The 20,536-nt window shown below is 39.4% G+C and overlaps 1 protein-coding gene across 4 annotated transcripts in view; it reads right to left on the bottom strand.

Annotated features, from left to right (window-relative positions):
• LOC106057601 (neuroblast differentiation-associated protein AHNAK-like) overlaps positions 1-20,536 on the bottom strand; it is a 103,870-nt gene that overhangs the window by 58,883 nt on the left and 24,451 nt on the right. Inside the window, exons 1-2 of one of the 4 annotated variants that reach the window (XM_056032046.1) lie at positions 15,616-15,800; positions 1,310-1,478 (exon numbers count right to left, since the gene is read on the bottom strand). The gene's annotated coding sequence lies outside the window, so the exon portion shown is untranslated. Of the gene's footprint in view, positions 1-1,309; positions 1,479-15,615; positions 15,801-20,536 lie in introns of those variants that run through there. The other 3 variants (XM_056032051.1, XM_056032047.1, XM_056032048.1) reach the window with 3 other exon arrangements.

The raw sequence follows: 20,536 nt of genomic DNA, 5'->3' as shown, positions 1-20,536 counted from the left end.
TTCGGCAATTGTAACGGGGTCATCAAGTAGAATTCTAGATGTGCACTCAAGCCAGACCGAGGCCACCTTTCACTCAAGCAAAGCTCAATGAAAGTTAATGTCATTAACTGCTGCGGGACCGGGGGCAAATCACTTTAGGGAGTCCACCCTCTTTTCTTTCTTCCCCCTGCTGCTGTCGTAAAGTCACATTTTGACAGAAGACTGTCACCAACACTGTGCCACAGTTCGCAGTCATCTCGGTTCCAACCGTACACGTCCCGAGACGGCCATTATTTGCCAACTACCCGTGCATGTATGTGTTTAGAATGTTGGGGATAGGCACGACTTCTGTACGTACAGACACGAATCTTGAACAACGAATTAAAAGAGCTAGTTTGTCACGCTCTGCATGGGACAACTGTTAGAAAGTGATAGGAGCCAGAAAGAGAAATAATAAAAACTTATTTCGAGGAACTGTAAATACTTTCCTCTCGATGTGTCTACAACAGGGCCATTGAGTGGGTTGGAATGTAAGAATATACAGTAGATCTGGGTAGATTAGATCTGGGTAGATCTAGGTACACTTTAGTTTCAGTTTATACTAGGTCAGATGTGCAGGCAGACGTCAGAGATATCTTTGAGCATGTCAGGTAAACAAGCCCACACTTCTCTACCTGAATTCAGGAACGTTTGGAGGTAAGCAAAACATGCAGTTGCATCGAGCCCGGCGGTATGACGTCACCTATCCCAACACTTACCGCTCCTGGCTATGTAGGCGGCAGTGACCTCGAGACGACCCAGGGTAGAGCCTATGAATGTCAAGTCGAAAGACTAAAGTTGACATTAAACGGTAGTGTCTATATGTGTGTTACATTCGTCTCTCGTCTATCACCCACATATGCTCGACACTGCACTGTGTATTGAGCCTGCGTCATGTCGCCGCTAATGGTATGTAACTGATTGTGGCAAAACGCTTTTATGTTTTGACTATTCTGACACAAGTTACTCAGTAATTAGTCAACTGATAAATTGGTGCGCCGATGTATTTGAATGGTGCTATGTGGCTTTAGAAGGTTCTTAAGTTGTGAAAAGTAGACCAAGATGAGTCACAAGAGTGGTAGACCTTAATTTACTATTTACAAAAGCATATACCCCCCTTCACAAGCAAAAAGACTATTAAATTATTCACCTACGTAGAGTCAATAGGGAAATAGTTTTGTTTTCACTGACCTATGAAATACACATGTTGGCTGAACTTTCAATGCTCATGGCTGTATCTGTTCAATTGTGTGCTAATGAAAATGATTGATAAAAACATTTATGTACTCACCAAGAAAAAGAGTACTTGTGAAATGTTTCTTTAGATTTGGATTTAATCCTTTGACCAACATGGAGGTCCACCAACTGCCAGTAATCTTACGTTTCTCAATTCAAAAATTTATGTTAAGTCACAATCGATCATTCCTCTTGAACTTAAGGGATCTTCACTCTTACAGGATCTGGAAGTAATTAATTAAAAAAAATAATCCGCATTAATATTTACAATCAGAAATAAATAATTCGCAAATATTCGTTTTATATAATATAACAGAACATTTAATAAGATATACTCAAATATATACATGTATTGAAATCTTTTTTTTTTTTTTGCTAGCGAAAGTATCCAGATTAGTGAGAAATTGCTGAAGTAAGTTTAAAGAAAAAGGTGAATGAATATTTTGGTGTTACCAAATGTGTTGTTTTTTTCCTTGTGTATAGGTAGATCTTAAAACCTAAGTTTTTTTCTAGGCCAAAAAACTTTAGCCGAAAAACAAGCACGGCATTCAAAACAAACTATTTGGTTCATAAACTCAGTTCGATCCAGGAACTTTAATTAAAAAAAAAAACCTGGGCTTGTCTTGAATGCAATATGTTTCATGGTCAGGGTGATTCGAGATACTATCAACTCGACAGAGAGGAAAACTAGAGAAACCATTATAGATATTTAGAGACAACTTTAAATGGTTGTAGACAAAAAAGATCTTTAAGGTTCATTAATTTTAACAAATCTTAGATTAACTCACTCCGTCTGTCTGTCCGTCTGTCTATATGGGTGGTTGTATTATTTTACATTTTTTCTCCCAGTTCTCGGATCAAATTGAAACTTTGCAGAATTATTCATTGTCAAACAACAACACAAGAATCAATGTAAAAAAAAAAAACCCCGTTAGTTTATTAATTACTGGTTATTTATTAATTTTGTCTTATTTAGAATAAAGAGAGATAACTTTTGCAATATTGAATATCTTAATATTAATTAAAATGTAGAAAATGAATGGAAATTGTATTGAATTATTATGGTCTTCATGAGGTAGTTTGTAGAGTTTGTAGTAATTGTAGACATCTGTTCGCATGGACCAGCAAAATACAAAGTTGGCACACACGCACCTTCACAAAGCAATTAATGGAACTATGTTGTCAAATGTGAACTTTTCTGATCGCATAAACTGTGGACATAGAATATTTTATATAGGTCTGTGACATGAATGACCTGCACACTATTTGAAAGTAATTTAAATGTGAGTGTCCACCAACGAAACAAAACGTAAATTTAAAAAAGCCTAGGTAACACAGCAGGACTATGATTGCTATGTACAGACTCCATAAACTGATACCAAACAATGCTGACACATGGCCATAAATCTGAAAGGACTGAACTATTTATGGTCTCTTTCTCACCAGTTGTTCAAGAATGTAGAATTATGGCTGTACAGTGGTTCTGATGCTACAGTAATTGTTGTTGTGTCTTTGTATCATTGTTATATCAGAAATCGTGAAAAACAAAATTTAATAAAATACTCTGAAAGACACAAAGATAAAGGCACATTCCTCGTCCCATATGCTAGGACAAATTTGTACAAATACTCCTTCTTCCCTAGTGCTATTAGAGCATGGAATGGGTTGCCTGAGCTAGCCAGGAAAACCAGTGACTTGGCAGAATTTAAGTCATTGGTTAATATGCATGACTAAATGCATGACGCGTAGGACGTAATCATCTTCTTTTTTGAAGTAACGTCTGTATTATATAAGATAAGAAGATAAGATATTTGGGATGTCTGGGATATTTGGGATGTCTGGGATATTTGGGATGTCTATGATATCTGAGATATTTGGATGTCTGTGATATTTGGGATTTCTGGTATATTTGGGATGTCTGGGATATTTGGATGTCTGGGATATTTGGGATGTCTGGGAAATTAGGGATGTCTGGGATATTTGGGATGTCTGGGATATTTGGATGTCTGGGATATTTGGGACATTTGGGATTTTTTTTTTGTTTTCGTGACTTTTATTGGAGACATTTATTCTCAATTGTATCTAAGTAAAAATAAGTAATCTGCTCTTTGTTCACATTTTGTTCACATTTTGATGTGATTTGATTAAGATCCGCTTACATTCTTTTAGTCTTAAAACACTAAGAGAGAAACAGGAGAAAAGATATGGAAAATGTGGGGATGATATAACCGAAAGAAAAACGTTAAAAAGAGGTTTTTGAAATAGAAAAAAAAAAAAAAATTATTATGGACTTTCTATTAAACGATCACTGTGGCCAACTAAATTTTTTAAAAGTTGCTTTTTGATGAATTCCTAAGTGATAAATGTGATTTCGCAGTGCTTTAAAGTGTACAAAGTTTTTGCATGCATTTGAAAATACATAGTTTGTCAATACTTTCGTATAGTGATCAACACGCGAGGCCTGAAATGGATTATTTGCTCACGGTCTAAGTCTCAGTGACTCGCGAGTTTTACTTGCCTGATAGAGAGAATTTCCTCGGCCACTTTGAGGATTAGAGACAACTCGTGCCCTTTTGAACATTTTTGGAGACGGTCATAGTACAGAAGATGAGACCCAGGAAGTTTGACTTTCTGACGGACTGCAAAGTGGCCGTGTGGTATGCGCTCCTACTGTCATTCGGTGGTCTCAATGGTCCCTGGTTTGAACCCCTACTCGCTGCCACCCCTACCCCGCTAGGATGTAATTCAAATCTGAAGGAACATCCGAAACATGACAGTGACGTTTCATTTCCTGTCTACATGCAGACATTTTATGAACTGATGTAATAAATACCCATTTAATTTATAACGGTATAATTTATAACAAGTAGCAAGGAGAAGCCATCAGACCATAAGATCTTAAAAACAGAGAAGCCAGGAAACGCTGAAGTCTTGAGACATTCATGTGGAAACGTCTGCTCAAAAGAGTCTCGGACATTCATACAATTGGATTGGGGGAAGTAAAATAAAATAAAGCAGCCAAAGATGTATTGGAGCGTGCAACCCCAAAACCTGTTTTACCTTTATCGGGAGATTTCATTCAAAGGTCGAGGTTCATATTATGAGAATGGTGTAGATCTAACTGATAGATAGAACCATTGAAATGTAAGATATGCAAAACTGTACCACGTCTAAAAAGAGTGGGTGGAAGGAATCTTCTACTGTTATGCTTGTAGATAAGAATATCAATAAGAAGTCGTAAGAGGGCATTTAATATTTAAATTGCATTATCATATAGTCCACAAGGTCTGAAAGGGAAACTTTATTTTTACTTTTTTACTATCATACCCATTGGATCTAGTTTGGTTTATTTTTTTTTCTGTCTTATTTTAATGCCGTATATTGATCAGTGGGCATTAGTTATCTTAGGGGACATGGGGCATTGAAATAAAAGGGAGGCGCTCAACGTATATAGATGTAAGAGGAGAAATAATCAAAAAGCATAGTTCATATTTTTGTATTCTATTTACACACAAAACTCTCTCTCACACACACACACACACACAGATTCACCAAGACCGTCGATGAAAATTGTTCAAACTTTCCAACCTTTATATCGAATGACGAACATTATCTCCCCCTTTCTTCCTTATAACTTTGTCAAACGAACCACACACGCACACAAAATGCTTCCCAAATGAAACAACAAAAACAGCTGGGCTAATGAAATGGTGTCAGGACGAAACAAAAACATCTATGAGATCACTTTCTTTATATTGTACAAAACATGTTTTAGCAACCAAAGTTAACAGATTGGGTTTGAACCAGGTTTTCATGCTTAACATTATTATAATACTGAAGGAATGTGAGTCAGAAAAGCTTTAGAATACATCGAGGAACGAATCGACGAAGAAATCAGCCAATGTCATCCTCTTTACATACACACTCTCCTGCCAACAGGCCCTGGAGATCCCCGAGACTTCACCTACCCCCCGCTGGAAAAGGCGACGTCGTATATGGAGCACCTAGAAGGAAAACACAAGGTACGTTTGGTGATGCAGTGGATTCCATCACATTGTGGGATCAAAGGAAACGAAAGAGACAACAGTCTGGCGAAGCTAGGAACGCTTTTTGTTCCACCAGAGAAACCGCAAACATAGAAGAGTGCAAGAATAAGGGCTTGTAAATGAAGCAAGTCCAAATGGTACAACAGCTGGGACCATTGCAGCACGGGACGGGAAGTCTGGAAGTTTGTAAAACGCCCAAACAGGAAGGACTAGTGGAGGCCTCTAGACAGAAATGGATCAAGCAATTTTTGACATGTTTTTACACGGGACACTGTCCGATAGGAACTTCTTCACTAGGCTCCGAGAGAGCCACGATTATAGATGTCGACACTGCTTCTTGAAAGAAGAAACAGTAGAACATATCTTTAACGAGAGCAGGTGGCTCAGAAACGATTTCGAAGGTACGACTAGTCTAGTAAACGAGAGAACTGGGTGCATGTGGGGTCTTGGTCTGTACAGAGACAGGCAAACCCTGCAGAACATGCCCAGATATTTGGATCGTGCTATAAGAGAGTGATTTCAGCCTTGGTGCACGGAGGCTTAAAATAACATGAAAGTTGTGCTATAAAAAGTAATTTAAAAAAAAGATAAGTAATGACGCTTTTTTATCTGCATGTTCATAATATTTTTAATAACTTAGAAGCGATTCTAATACTTTCCAAGCACAAGGATATTAGTGATATTACTAACAGGAAGAAGTTCGACTTATTGGTTTAAATACAATAAAATAGTTAAACATAAGATGTTGGAAACATGTTAAGAGGAAGAATATTGAAAAGAATAAACTTAAATCTTTAAACATTCTAATAAAGTCAACCTGAGGAAGTGCCGTAACTTGGAAGAAGTGGCATGGCTTAGAAGTGGCGTAACCTAGAAGACGTAGATTCAGCTTAGAAGACGTTTTGAAGAAGTGGCGTAGTTTTAACTCTTTCTCTCCGTAATTATTTGTCCATGTATGGACGGAATTCTTTATTTTGCTCATTACTATCTCACTAACTTATTATGATTAAGCTTCAATAGTTTTGTCGTTTGTGATCAGAAACTGTTTTATTTGGTATAGACTTAAAGGGGAATGCATTTTTTTTATATAACACAAAATAAAGTTCATAAAATTAAACTTTAATTTACTTTAATGAGGTTAAATCAACGATGTTATCGTCAATTAGGAGAGAAAGAGTTAAAGGGCGTAACTTAAAAACAGGGAGAACACTAAAAATAAACGAAATGTTCAATGGAGTGCTTAGACTGTGCGAAAGAGTAAATAAGCCTGTCTAAATATCCGTAACGAAGCGAGGCGACTCCCAATGAGACCATTTGACCAGTGGACATTTTTTTTTCAAAAGTGTAGGAGTAAGAGATTGACACTTCACCAAGGCGTGGTAGTTTTATTAGACAGCCAGCAAGATAGCATGTAACTTGACAGCCCTTTAAGTAGATACAAACACTAATGAGCTTGTTACAATAGATACATTGTAGGATTTATTAAGGTCAGTGCTTGTCAACACTAGTGCTAAGTCCATTATCTGCCAAAGTTTACTTGCCGGCAGAAGGGATTTGATGGCTTGACAATCGAGTCGTTTTTTTTAGCTAGTTTCAACAGCAGTCGAAAACTTGAATAGATAGCATTGTCCAACTTTGAAATTCATTGGACTTCAACGACTAAGTAAAGACATATGTTAGTATCTCATGCGTATCCTTCTACTAGAAGCAAGTACACATTTATGATTCAAATTCTTTAAACGAACACATGCTTGAACTAGATCTAGACAATGGCCACGAAGTCTATATGAAGGCAATTGAAGTGACATTTTATTTTATTTTTGTTTTTGTTTCATCCAATGTTTGAGTGGAAATAAGTTTTAGTGCACGTGTACGTGCTACAACCATTAGGCTATTTATAGCTCAATTCTGTTTTGTGGGTGTGTGTGTTGTTGTTTTTTTTTTTTGGGGGGGGGGGAGGGATAAACGTCACCATTTTGTTTTGGTCATTTAGAATAAACGAGGACGTAATACCGCCGCTACAAGGACCAATATTTTCTTACAAACGTCTGTTATTCAGTACAATGGGCTGACTTTATATAATTCAACAGTCTTGGAATAAAAATCTTAACCTTCACCAGGATTTAATTTTCCAGTCCTTGGCTCGAGAGCCAATCACTTCAATTATTGATATTTTAGACATCTCATTATGAGTGTTGACAAGGATCTTCTATAAACATTCCTATTTATCAGTGGCACAAGTAAGCACTAGCTATCTTGTCCTTAAAAATATTCGAGTTGTATTGCTAGTCTACTGAAAGATTCATCAGAAAAGAGCTTAGTACTATATACATGGTCTCTCTGCCACAGCAACCGAGCACCCAAACTTTCTGTTGTTTGAACTGAAGTCTTGGTTGAATGCATGCGATTTTATCTGGTTAAGTACAATTCACTGGCAAGACTATATTTGTGGGTTGCGCGGAAGGAGCGCGCAATCAGGCTGCCACAAGAAAATGTAGTTGGGCAACGCGAAGGAGAGGGAACTGTCTCTTGTTAAACTCACGCAGACGTCATCTTTTCTGTGGTGGAGAGGGGGGAGCACCTTGGTTGGGTACACCATTAGGGGCTGATGTTGGCGATAATATTGATGAAATATGCAATTTGAGTGGGCGCTGCGGTGGCTGTGCGGTAAAGCGCTTGGCTTCCGGACTGAGGGGGGTCTCAGGTAACGGGTTCGTATCTTGGTGATAGACTGCACTTCGTGATTCCCCCTTACTCTGATGGTGCTCTGAGGGGAAAGTAAAGGCGGGTGGTATTTTGGTGCTGGTTACATGACGCCCTCGTTAATCGTCGGCCATAGAATTCTCTGCCCTATAGATTGTCGTGCGCATCTGGTAGGGTATTTTCGTTTGAACACCATAAGGTCTTATTAGTTCTGTTTCTAAGGATGCGCTATATTGGTGTCATTGTTCTCTTGTTGTGCCTTGAGATGAGTCTCTTTGTGTTCTCTTGTTGTGCCTTGAGATGAGTCTCTTTGTGTTCTCTTGGTGTGCCTTGAGATTGAGTTATCTGTGTGGTGTTATTCCCCAGTATTGGGTAAGTTAGTTTATTTTACTATCTTTTACATCTTTTACATGTCGTAGCTTTACAATCGTTTCTTTAATAATCGTGAAACTGGCGGTATCAAAGGAGTGTGTATTTTTCTTATCTAGGGACGCAGGCTTGGGGCTCTGCTGGAGTCAAGTCTGAGTTGTAGGCTTGGTAGTTGACTATTGCCCGTGGCGTTGGGTTGGCGTTGTGAGGCCGGATTGACTATGGCACTGAGATTAAGGTGTGCTATAGCCCTTTGAATGTAATCTGTAATTGCCATTGATATTTATTCATAATGTATGCCTCATAATATCATATATATCATTAACTCATTAAACCTTTGTTGTTATATGCAATATTGTTATTCACTAGTATACGTTAATATTTGGTTTATTCGTTCCTAGATATTTAGTGCATAAATTGATTACTAGACTGTTAGGGGTGCCCAGGCAGACGAGCCAAGGCTAAATTATAACCCCGGCATAAAGTTAATAAACACTGCTCAGGTGGGGAGCCCGGCGGAGTACATCATACCCTAGATGAGCGCGAGGACAAAACCCACCTGACAGAAATGGGGGCTCTGGGAAACAATATGTAAATGTCAACTTTGTGACCTCTGTGTCCTTGATTTGACCGCTAGGGCCAGTATAAAATGCAGATACATAATGGATATGTTTTGTATATTTTAAAGTGATCAGTAAATACAGTTATGATGTTAAAGCGGTCTGCTGTTGTGCAGCACTAAATAGATTAGAAGAGCATTCGTTGTATTTTGCGTAATGGGATTAGTTCACAATATGTATCGAGAAACTTAGAGTGCATATTTACTATTTGAAACTATTGTAACCTGTTCTTTTATTTATTGTCATCAACGCCTGAATCCTCTGACTCTGAGCGGCAACGTGTGAGTGGATCGAGTGCCTGTCGACGGGATCGACCTGAAACTGTGTGTCTTGCTGGCTGGTGTACCGGAACCGTCCTGAAGTTAGAACCGTTGGTCTGCTCCAGTGGCTTTGGTTGTCTGTGGCTTTTCTCTTCTGCGGAGCCTTGAGTGAGGCGATTTTCTTCCGACGCGGGATACTGAGCAGATAAGTCCTTGGCCCTGTTTTTGTCGATGCGCCCGTGATTTCAGTAAGCCCGTTGTATTTAAGAAATAATATATATATTTTTTTTCCTTTTTATCTCCATGATCTAACTTTGGTTTTTGTTAGCGATAGTTAGACTGTAAGTATTATTTAATAGTCTGTGTGATGGAGACGAGGTTGACTCTAACCGCCCAGTTCATCAGTGACGGCCGTGCTCTCGGGTATGATGGTGAGAGGTTGAAGAGGTATGTGACAGAGCAGAAGGTTGACTACGAGAGAGCCAAGAAGGAGGAGTTTGAACGAGAGACGGCTAGGCTTGAGCGAGAAGAGAGGTTGAGAAGAGAGGCGAAGGCGGAGGAAGAGAGGTTGAGAAAAGAGGCGAAGGCAGAGGAAGAGAGGTTGAGAAGAGAGGCGAAGGCGGATGAAGTCGCTAGACATGAACGGGAGGAGAAGGCTAGGCGCGAGGAACACGAGAGGTGGAAGGAGAGAGATGCTAGAGAGGAGCTCAAGAGAAAAGATGAACTGGAGTTGGCACGGCTTAAAGAGAAGTCGGTGCCAGAGGCAGGTGCAGTGGTAGGTCAGGCAGTTGAGGTGCGACAAAAGAGTGTCTTGGACAGGCTAGACAAGAACTTCCAAGGCATGAAGGAAGAGGACGATCTTCTGGCGTACCTGACGCACTTTGAGGCCGTGGCAGCAAGGTGTAAGATTGAGAGTAAAGAGTGGGCCCTACTGTTGTCCTACAAACTGACGACACCTCTCAAAAACTTTATGTTGAGGGACAGTCTGTTCCTCAGCGACAAGTATGAGGATGTCAAAACGGCACTTCTCCGCCACGCAGACATCAATGCGGAGACATGCCGCAAAAGGTTCCACCGGGTCAAACCACGGCAGAATGACTTCCGTGGGTATGTGACTGAGCGGAGGACCGCGCTGGACAACTGGTGCAAAATGGCCGAGGTAGGAAAGACAGTAGATGAGATCAAAGATCTCTTGATTAAAGACGGGATACTTGAAAATGTTACAGGGGAGGTCTATCGACAACTTGTTCTAAACAAGCAAAACACTGTGGAGAACATGTTAGACATTATAGAGGGGTTTAAAGTCGCGAATTCGGGGGCGTCGCTTGCTAAAGAAGAAAGTGTTTATGTGGCGGCGGCGTGTGGCGAAGCAGTGAATCGTGGCCCGGCCGTTGAAAGAAAAGTGATTGTTTGCTTCGGGTGTGGCATGAAAGGCCACAAGTCAGTTGAATGCCCTCAACGTTCGCCAGTAGCCAACTCCACCCCTGTTGCGGATGGAAGATCTAAGAAAGCACCCGCGACCCCTGCAAACTCTCACCCAAATAGAAATGTTTCATTGGGGCGCTATCGGAGACAATTTGATGGTAGTGGGCGCAGAATCCGCGGCACGAGCACGAGACGACAAAATTATGACGTGGAGGGGCGTCCTCCTGATAACGGATACGGAAGGTCAGGTGGTACAGGGGCGTACGCACCGAGACCCAACTATAACAACAGAACCTTTGGCCCACCGATTAGATACAGGTGACTGAGTGGTCCACATGATGTACAAAATTGTTGCAATTGTTCCCTAGGAAAGGGTCTTGATTTTTTTTCCCCTTGTAAAAAAGAAACATTATCTTATGTGGATAAATCGTTGCGTGACAGATCGGTAGGCAAGTTGAAGTTTGAAAGTGGTAGAGTAAATGGTAAAGTTGTGTCTGTGCTGAAAGATTCTGGTTCAAGCGTGGTAGGTATTAGGAGTTCGTTAGTTGGAAAGAATGATATGATTCCTGGAAGTTATAGGTTGAAACTTGTTGATGGGACAGTGAGAGATTACCCGTTAGCGTGCGTTTACATTGAGACTGAATATATTGTTGGTAAGTTTGTGGTAGCATGTTTTAGGGATCCAGTGGCAGACCTAATTATTGGGAATATAGATTTGAACGGTGGCAGTCAGCTTGGTTGTGCTGCTGTAACTAGGGCGATGAAAGAGAGAGAAAATGATGACAATGTTATGAATGACAGTGGAGTGCTGGAAGATTGTCGTGATGTTCTAGGTACAAGTGATGACTTTTTACGGGAGCAATTGAGTGATCCGTCGTTGAAAGATCTCTGGGAGCGGCAGGTAGATAACTGTGTGGATAATAAGAAGAATGGATGTGTAGAATTTAAAGTATTTGATAGATTGTTGTATAGAGTATTTAAGGGAGAATGTGGTGAGGAAGAGAGACAGTTAGTTGTACCGTCGTCTAAGAGGGAGCTTGTCTTAAGAACGGCGCATGAGAGTATGCTAGCGGGTCACTTTTCAATAAGGAAAACGAAAGGCAAAATTTATAAATATTTTTTTTGGCAAGGGCTAGACAGGGATATGAAAGAGTTTGTGAAATCGTGTGATGTGTGTCAGAAAGCTAGAACACCGCGTCGTTGTGACAGAGTGGAACTGGGTCGTATGAATGTGATTTCCACCCCATTTTTTAAGGTGGCCATTGACATTGTTGGCCCATTGGAGCTAACAGAAAATAAAAACAGGTTTATTTTAACCTTGGTGGATATTGCTACAAGATGGCCGGAGGCTATTCCACTACGTAATATAAATACAGAGACGGTAATCGAGGCACTAACCACCATATTCAGCCGAATCGGACTGCCTTGTGAAATATTGTCGGATCAGGGGGGTCAGTTTACCTCCGAACTGTATAACCAGGTGTGTGAGTTCTTCTCAATTAAACCGGTGCACTCTACTGTGTTTCACCCTTCCTCGAATGGTCAAATTGAGAGGCTAAATGGGACTTTGAAGTCGTTCCTTAGGAAGGTTACCCAACATAGCCCACGGGACTGGGATAGAAAGATAACTGCCGCATTGTTTGCATTTAGGGAAGTTCCTAATGAGACAACTGGTGTGTCTCCGTTTCAGCTTGTTTATGGTAGGCAAATGAGGGGTCCATTGTCTATTTTAAAACGAGTTTTTACAAATAGGGAAGAAGAAACGGAGTATAAAAATGTATTTAGCTATCTATTGGACTTGAAAGAAAGGTTGTCTGTCGTTACCGCTATTGCTAGTGAAAATGACCAAGTAAATAAAAGAAAATATAAAGTCCAGTATGACAAGTATTCATCCAATCGGGACATAGAAGCGGGAGATTGTGTGTTGGTTTTAAAACCACAAAGAGACAATAAATTGGCTGTATTTTGGCAGGGCCCGTATAAGGTTGTCAAAAAAATGTCAAAGTTTAACTTTGTTGTACAGAAGGACGAGAAGCTGAAAATGTACCATATTAATAGGCTTATGAAGTATCATTGTCGGATAGGGAAAGTAGATGATGTAGTTAGTATTAATTCTATTGGTGATGAAAATAAGTTTTTATCAGCCAATATGGTGTCTGTCGTGAGCGACGAAGACGCAGATACGGAAGGGTTGTCTAAGGAAGATACGCTGCCTAACATTCCAACGTTGGAAGTTAGCCAGAAGTCAGACGGGAATATATTGGCGCAGGTCAAGATAAACCCCGATCTTAGTTCTGTGCAGAGAAATCAGGTTGATGATGTTCTAAATGAGTTTAGGGATATCATTTCAGATTCGCCTGGTAGAGCAAAGGTAGAGAAATTTTCTATTACGTTAACAGATACAAAGCCGATTGCACTAAAGCCATACGCGGTTCCCATACATATGAGGGATAAAGTTAAGCAAGAAGTTGACAGTATGCTTGAATTGGGAATAATTGGTCCCACGAACTCGCCATATGCAGCCCCGGTAGTCATTATTAAAAAGAAAGATGGGTCGTTAAGACCATGTATAGATTTTAGAAAACTTAATAATGTAACTCAGATCCCGGCTGAAGTGATACCTGAGCAGGAGGAGTTGTTTAACAAATTGTATAAGGCCAAATATTTTACTTTAGTTGATCTTACTAAAGGTTACTGGCAGATTCCCATTAGTGAGGAAAGTAAACCATACACAGCTTTTCGTGTATTGGGGGAACATTATATGTTTCACTATTTACCTTTTGGGTTAAGTGGGGCCCCAAATCATTTTAATAGGGTCGTTAAACGTATGCTGCAAGGTTTGCAAAACGTTTTATTTTATTTTGATGATATATGTATCTTCAGTGAAGATTGGGATACACATTTGAAAAGTGTCCGTAATGTTTTCGGCGCTCTTAGGGAAAATGGTTTTACGTTAAAGCCAGCCAAATTAGAAGTGGGGTTCACTAATGTTAAGTTTCTCGGACATAATGTAGGGCAGGGGGTTGTTAAGCCTGATTCTAGTAATGTTAAGAAAATTCTAGAGTTTAAAACGCCCACAACAAAAAAGGAGATTCGTGGCCTCATTGGGTTGGTGAATTATTACAGCAGGTTCATACCGAGATTCTCTGATCTAGTGTACCCCTTTACTGATCTATTGTGTCGGGGTCGGTCTGTTAAGGTGCAATGGAATCATGAGTGCGCGGAGGCTTTGAGCAGGGTGCAGGCGTATCTGTGTAGGTACCCCATTCTTCGGTTGCCTGATCCTTCATTGCCATTTTTTCTTCAGACCGATGCTTCGGACAAAGGAATCTCCGGTATACTGAGTCAGTGCGTGAAAGGTGTTCTGCATCCCGTCAAGTATGTGAGTCGCAAGTTGTTGCCTCGGGAGCAGAGGTATTCCATCATCGAGAGAGAAGGCTTGGCTATTGTATTTGCCATTAGAAAACTGGACAGATACCTTAGGGGAACGACGTTTCACCTTCAGACAGACCACAAGGCCTTGGCTTACCTCCGGAGCACGAACTTTACGAACCACCGTGTTACGAGGTGGGCGCTGATGCTCCAGGACTACAATTTCGACGTGTGTCACATAAAAGGAGAGGACAATATACTTGCAGACTTGTGCTCAAGACTGGTGTGATTCGCACAAAAAGACTATTTTATTATAGCTATTGCTTGATATATATGAATATGTATGTAATATGTATTGCTTGTTTTACTATGCAATGTAATGTTATAATGTTTTATGATGGATGTTGTTCTTTGCGACATCATCTCTGTGAATAATTCTGTGATTCTTCGGCTTCAATGTTGGGCAATGTGTCCTAATTTCTTTTGCTGTCTCTATACTTCAGTTTTCAATTTTTTTTTTGAAGACTGGACTTGTTTTCGCAAGATCCAGTTAGAGGGAGAGGGGGGATGTCGTGCGCATCTGGTAGGGTATTTTCGTTTGAGCACCATAAGGTCTTATTAGTTCTGTTTCTAAGGATGCGCTATATTGGTGTCATTGTTCTCTTGTTGTGCCTTGAGATGAGTCTCTTTGTGTTCTCTTGTTGTGCCTTGAGATGAGTCTCTTTGTGTTCTCTTGGTGTGCCTTGAGATTGAGTTATCTGTGTGGTGTTATTCCCCAGTATTGGGTAAGTTAGTTTATTTTACTATCTTTTACATCTTTTACATGTCGTAGCTTTACAATCGTTTCTTTAATAATCGTGAAACTGGCGGTATCAAAGGAGTGTGTATTTTTCTTATCTAGGGACGCAGGCTTGGGGCTCTGCTGGAGTCAAGTCTGAGTTGTAGGCTTGGTAGTTGACTATTGCCCGTGGCGTTGGGTTGGCGTTGTGAGGCCGGATTGACTATGGCACTGAGATTAAGGTGTGCTATAGCCCTTTGAATGTAATCTGTAATTGCCATTGATATTTATTCATAATGTATGCCTCATAATATCATATATATCATTAACTCATTAAACCTTTGTTGTTATATGCAATATTGTTATTCACTAGTATACGTTAATATTTGGTTTATTCGTTCCTAGATATTTAGTGCATAAATTGATTACTAGACTGTTAGGGGTGCCCAGGCAGACGAGCCAAGGCTAAATTATAACCCCGGCATAAAGTTAATAAACACTGCTCAGGTGGGGAGCCCGGCGGAGTACATCATACCCTAGATGAGCGCGAGGACAAAACCCACCTGACATAGATCGCAAGGTTTGATAGGGGTACTTGACTTTTTTTTTTATGCAAGAGTAAGAAGGTCACTAAACATATGCCCAAAATAATCACAAGTAATATCAATGGCTGAGTTACAATGATTTTTTTAAATGTAAGGACTAAACAACAATGACATTTAAACAGTTATGCTGCACTATCGTAATTGATCTATAGGCTAACTCTGGCTAAGTATATGTAAATCTACCTTGCTCCTGAAGACTGCTCTAAAAATTAGCTTACATTGTAGATTATTTCCTTTTGCACTGAAATGGAAGATTAAAATTGTTCTAAATCCGTGAACGAAACAAAACAATTCAACTCAGAAATCAACGGCTGAAACAGGAGACGAAGGTAAAATGACATATATAGATCTATGTAACTGCCACATATATACTGGGGCGAAATTGTTTTCATTCTTTGCAAGTAGAGGGACAGGTGGGGTACAGTGCCCAAACCAGACTCGCGCAGTAGGGTTGGGCGGAGGGAGGGCGGGGGTTGCAAAAGTGGAGACGGGGCGGGGAATGCGGTGTCGCCTGAATGAATAAACCACTTCCACATTTGGGAGTCGCAGTTTAAAATACCCTACTTTGTTGTTTTCTGTCTCTCTCTCTCTCTCTCTCTCTCTCTCTGCCAGTCTGTCTGTCTCTCTCTCTCTCTTTCGCTGGCTACTAGTAAATCTTGTACTTAGTCTAGTATTTATACAAAATGTTGAATGAGACTGGGAGATGATATAAAAAAAAATGAACTGCAAAAGCACGTGTTATAAATAGACACTTCAAGGAGCCTCCCGCCCCGACACCTTATCCAGATAAGAGCAGTAACTCTTAAGACATGATTATCTTTCCCTTACATCTTGCAATGGCAACCCAAAAGTAAAAGTATTGTAGGCGTTGTCTCTAATTCAAGATGGTACAAATGAAATGCATTTATTTGGATGTATAGATTTATTTGGACAAAGATCATTGTCAGCCCCCAGTTCATTTCATTGTTCCTATTGATTGGACTTCTTTTATTCATTTGTTGTCTTTAGCATATCCTAAGAAGAATATTGCTGAGTAGATCTAGAACAAAAGCACTCACTCACACAAAGTACTAAAACAAAGAAAGGAAGACTGTCGCCAATTTAAACAATGCTATTTTCTTGCACATCTAAAATGCTGATATTTCCTTGCACATCTAAAATGCTGATATTTTCTTGCACATCTAAAATGCTGATATTTTATTGCACATCTAAAGTGCTGATATTTTCTTGCACATCTAAAGTGCTGATATTTTCTTGCACATCTAAAGTGCTGATATTTTCTTGCACATTTAAAGTGCTGATATTTTCTTGCACATCTAAAGTGCTGATATTTTATTGCACATTTAAAGTGCTGATATTTTATTGCACACATACAGTGCTGATATTTTATTGCACATCTAAAGTGCTGATAAAAAAGTTTTTTTTTGTGCACGTCAAAAAGGTTGCTTGCATGTGTAGCTGATATTCGTTAACTCCAACATTCGACCTCACATCATCGTGAAAACGAACAGAAAAAAAGCATAACGAACATACACACGAACGTTATTCCAAAGCGTTTTCTTTCATCCTTACGTCATACAGATGACATTTAACAATTCTAGTCCAGGCGTACTCCTCTCGTCACAAGAGATTCTCCCCCTTTCATTCAACAAACACGGGGAACACCTCCACATACCTACACATCTATTGATGACCTATTGACATAAACCTTAACCGCGAACTAAACAATAAATTATGCTAAGAGAGAGAGAGAGAGACCGAAAGAGAAAGAAAAAGAGCGGTAAAGGGAGACAGAAAAAAAGAGGCAGAAAAAAAAAAGAGACAGAGAAACAGAGAGAGAGAGAGAGAGAGAGAGAGAAAGAAAGAGAGAGAGAGAGAGATTGAACAGGACTAGGCCAAGGAAATAAGCTGTATGAACGAATGAAACCAAGAGGATGTACATAGATCAACTTATTTCTTTTTTCTTTGCATTACTTCAATAGGAAATGTTTCGAGAGGGGGGGGGTGTGCTGCGTTTTCCTTCTTCTTTCCAAGCTCTCCAACCCCAACCCACCTCCCCCCCAATCTCTGACATTAAGTCGGTCTTGCTCCAACCTTCTACCTAAAAAGTTGCATTCCACTTTTTATTTTATTGCAGCTCGAACATGATTGATAGGTAATACGAGATCCCACAGCCCCCTCCCCGTACACACACACACACACACAAACCTAGAGAGTCAAAAGTACAGTACTAACGGATACAATCTACCTAAGTGACTTATGTGAGGCACTATGTTAAGTGTGGGTCTGGGTGACTTAGAATGCAATGGACGACAAGATGAACTGATAGAATTGAAATGTTTCCATTTTTTTGACCGATTTTTTTTTTTGCAAAGTCTGAGGACGGCATTATGTTCATCATCGGTGATGTTTCAATGGGTACAATGCAGTTTTGTGTCTCGAACTGAACTGTGTTCAGTTTATCCTGTCCATACACATAGAAATCTATAATACACCGGTCAACAGGAAGTGGTTTCATTGGGTGAAAGATGGGTTTTTATGCTTATAAAAACTATACTCTTCAATTTTGAAAGTACATTTTTGCACTCAATGTAGATCTATTGTTTGTAGATGGTTTGCCAGATCAATGGCTGACATCTCATCGCTTTTAATTGTTACAGCAATCGTTTAGGGATATTTATTTTTCATCAGAAAGTCCTAATAAGCTAAACTTTTAAAACAATTTTAGAACCAAAAAAAATCAGGGCCGGCCTTAGACCACTGCACTTTCATAGGCCCCCTCGCTAATTATAGGTGTAAATGATTAAATTACACCATTATAACTTATATAAAAACAGGGTTTCCTAGGCCTGTGATTTTCCATGGCCTCTCGAAAATCTCCTCAAATTGCAAAATATACGAAAAAGTCCTGGGAAAAAACGGCATTGTCAGCTTTCATTTAATAAAAATTTATTGCAAAAAACTAATGAATTTTCTAATTCAAAATCTTAATTTTGACATTATGCTTATCCTTACCCAGACTGGGACCCGCGCAATCCGTTTCGCATTGTTAAAAATGCCAAAAATGATCATAATAATACAGAAAAATTTTTAATTTTTGCGCTATAATATAGATAGAGGCTATGGCATTTTTTATACTGCTGATAATTGCTGTTTAATACAACACTATATCAGACAAAAAATGGCGCTTAACAAAATGTTTAGGTTGCTCTAATCTATATATAAAGGTCTATGGTCCTTTCTCACTGACAAGCATTACTCTAATCATGGAACTATACTAACTGAATGCTAGACTCTATAGTGCTAAATAGTACATAAACATGACTAGGTCGTTGATTTAAATACTTCGCTTTTTTATATTTCCGATTTCTGAGCACCGTATACACCAAAATCCTTTCTGTTTTATGGATTTGTTTTCATGCATGAACATCTCCCCCTAACCTAGATTGATAAACACAACATGAAATAATTAGAGATGAGTTCATGTTTTGTAAGAATAGAAACAAAAGCTCTTTCTTTAAAAAGTCACATCCTGACAAGTTGTTTTCACAACCAACAACAACAAATAATAACCATTGCATACACATATTATCATCGCCCTCGTTGTTAGAAGACTATTTGATGAATTACAATCTGGCTTCGTCATGCAATAGATAATTCGTAAAAGTGCTCCTTCTTCCCTAGTCACATTGGAGCATGGAATGGGCTGCCTGAATCAGCCAGGGAAATCAATGACTTACCTTCAGTAGAGCTTAAGTTTCTCATGAACATGCGCGACTAGGTGAACACTCGCAGGACGTTTTTATATTCTCTTTAGAATGTACGTCTGTAATTTATAAGATAAGATAAAAACTGTGGGTTTCATTCTGGGCTAGAGAGTTAGATTGAAGTCACCGATTTCTAGATGCGGTCCGCGTGGGCATCCTAACATGGTTGGCAACTTGGAAGCTGATGGTAGCGCTGTCAGAATGTTCCCACTGAACTTTCGCAATGAGGTTTCCAACAGAATTCAGCATCATTGCTTTTTTTTTTTTAAATTCTATAGTCTTTCATTGTTATTTCAAGTTGAAAATAAAGAAATTGTCACATTCTGAGTGGTCGAACTTGCCACAGAAAAAGAACAGTTTTTTGACATAACAAACTGCAATAAAATTGACACAGTAGCATGGAGATAATTTATAGAGGCAAGTGAGCTTAAGCAAGAGATTGTAAGACTATTTCGTTTTGGGGTTGTTGTTTTTTTAGGACAGACCGAGTGTATCTTCTCTATTTCTCAACAATTATATCGTTTTAAATTCTTCATAAAGTTAAAAAGTCCGTATTTCTAAATTTTAATTAATTAAGGAAAGTATTAGTCTCTTATTTCGGCTGCAAGAGAAAGGAAACTAGATCTATATTTCACATCCATAACTGATTATAGCTAGCAATGGGCTGCTTCGTTATGAATCAACATAGATCATCGATAACAGATAGTTTCAATTGCTATGTAGAAACATAACAGTTGTATAACAGTTTCAGTTGCTATGTATAAACATAGATCATCGATAATAGATAGTTTCAATTGCTATGTATAAACATAGATCATTGATAACAGATAGTTTAAATTGTTATGTATAAAGATAGATCATCGATAACATATGGGGGCGCGGTTGCTGAGCGGTTAAGCGCCTTGCTTCCGAACCTAGGGTAATGGGTTCGAATCTCAATGAAGACTGGTATTTTGAATTTCTGGATTTTAGGGAGCCCCAGGTCCACCCAACTCTTATGGGTACCTGACTTACGTTGGGAAAAGTAAAAGCGGTTGGTCGTGTTGTCCTCGTGACACCCTGCTCGTTAAGCATTGGCCAAAGAAACAGATGACCTTAACATCATCTGCCCTATAGATTGCAAGGTCTGAAAGGGAAACTTTACTTTTATTATCGATAACTTCCACGCTATATATATCATGTATAACAGTTTTCTGCTACGCATCGTATCCTGATACCTATTTCTTGACCAGCCCGACAGCACTCAACAAAACATGTCCAGTGAGTAAGTATTTGGTCGAGTGAAACAATATACACTGCACAATAGACCACCCGCTGGTACTTATTAACTTCATTGT

The sequence above is a fragment of the Biomphalaria glabrata genome, chromosome 6 (assembly GCF_947242115.1).
Source record: "Biomphalaria glabrata chromosome 6, xgBioGlab47.1, whole genome shotgun sequence".
NCBI classification, from domain to species: Eukaryota; Metazoa; Mollusca; class Gastropoda; family Planorbidae; genus Biomphalaria; species Biomphalaria glabrata.
The sequence above is the reverse complement of the archived record's forward strand: the minus strand, read 5'-3'. Positions and strand labels throughout refer to the sequence as shown.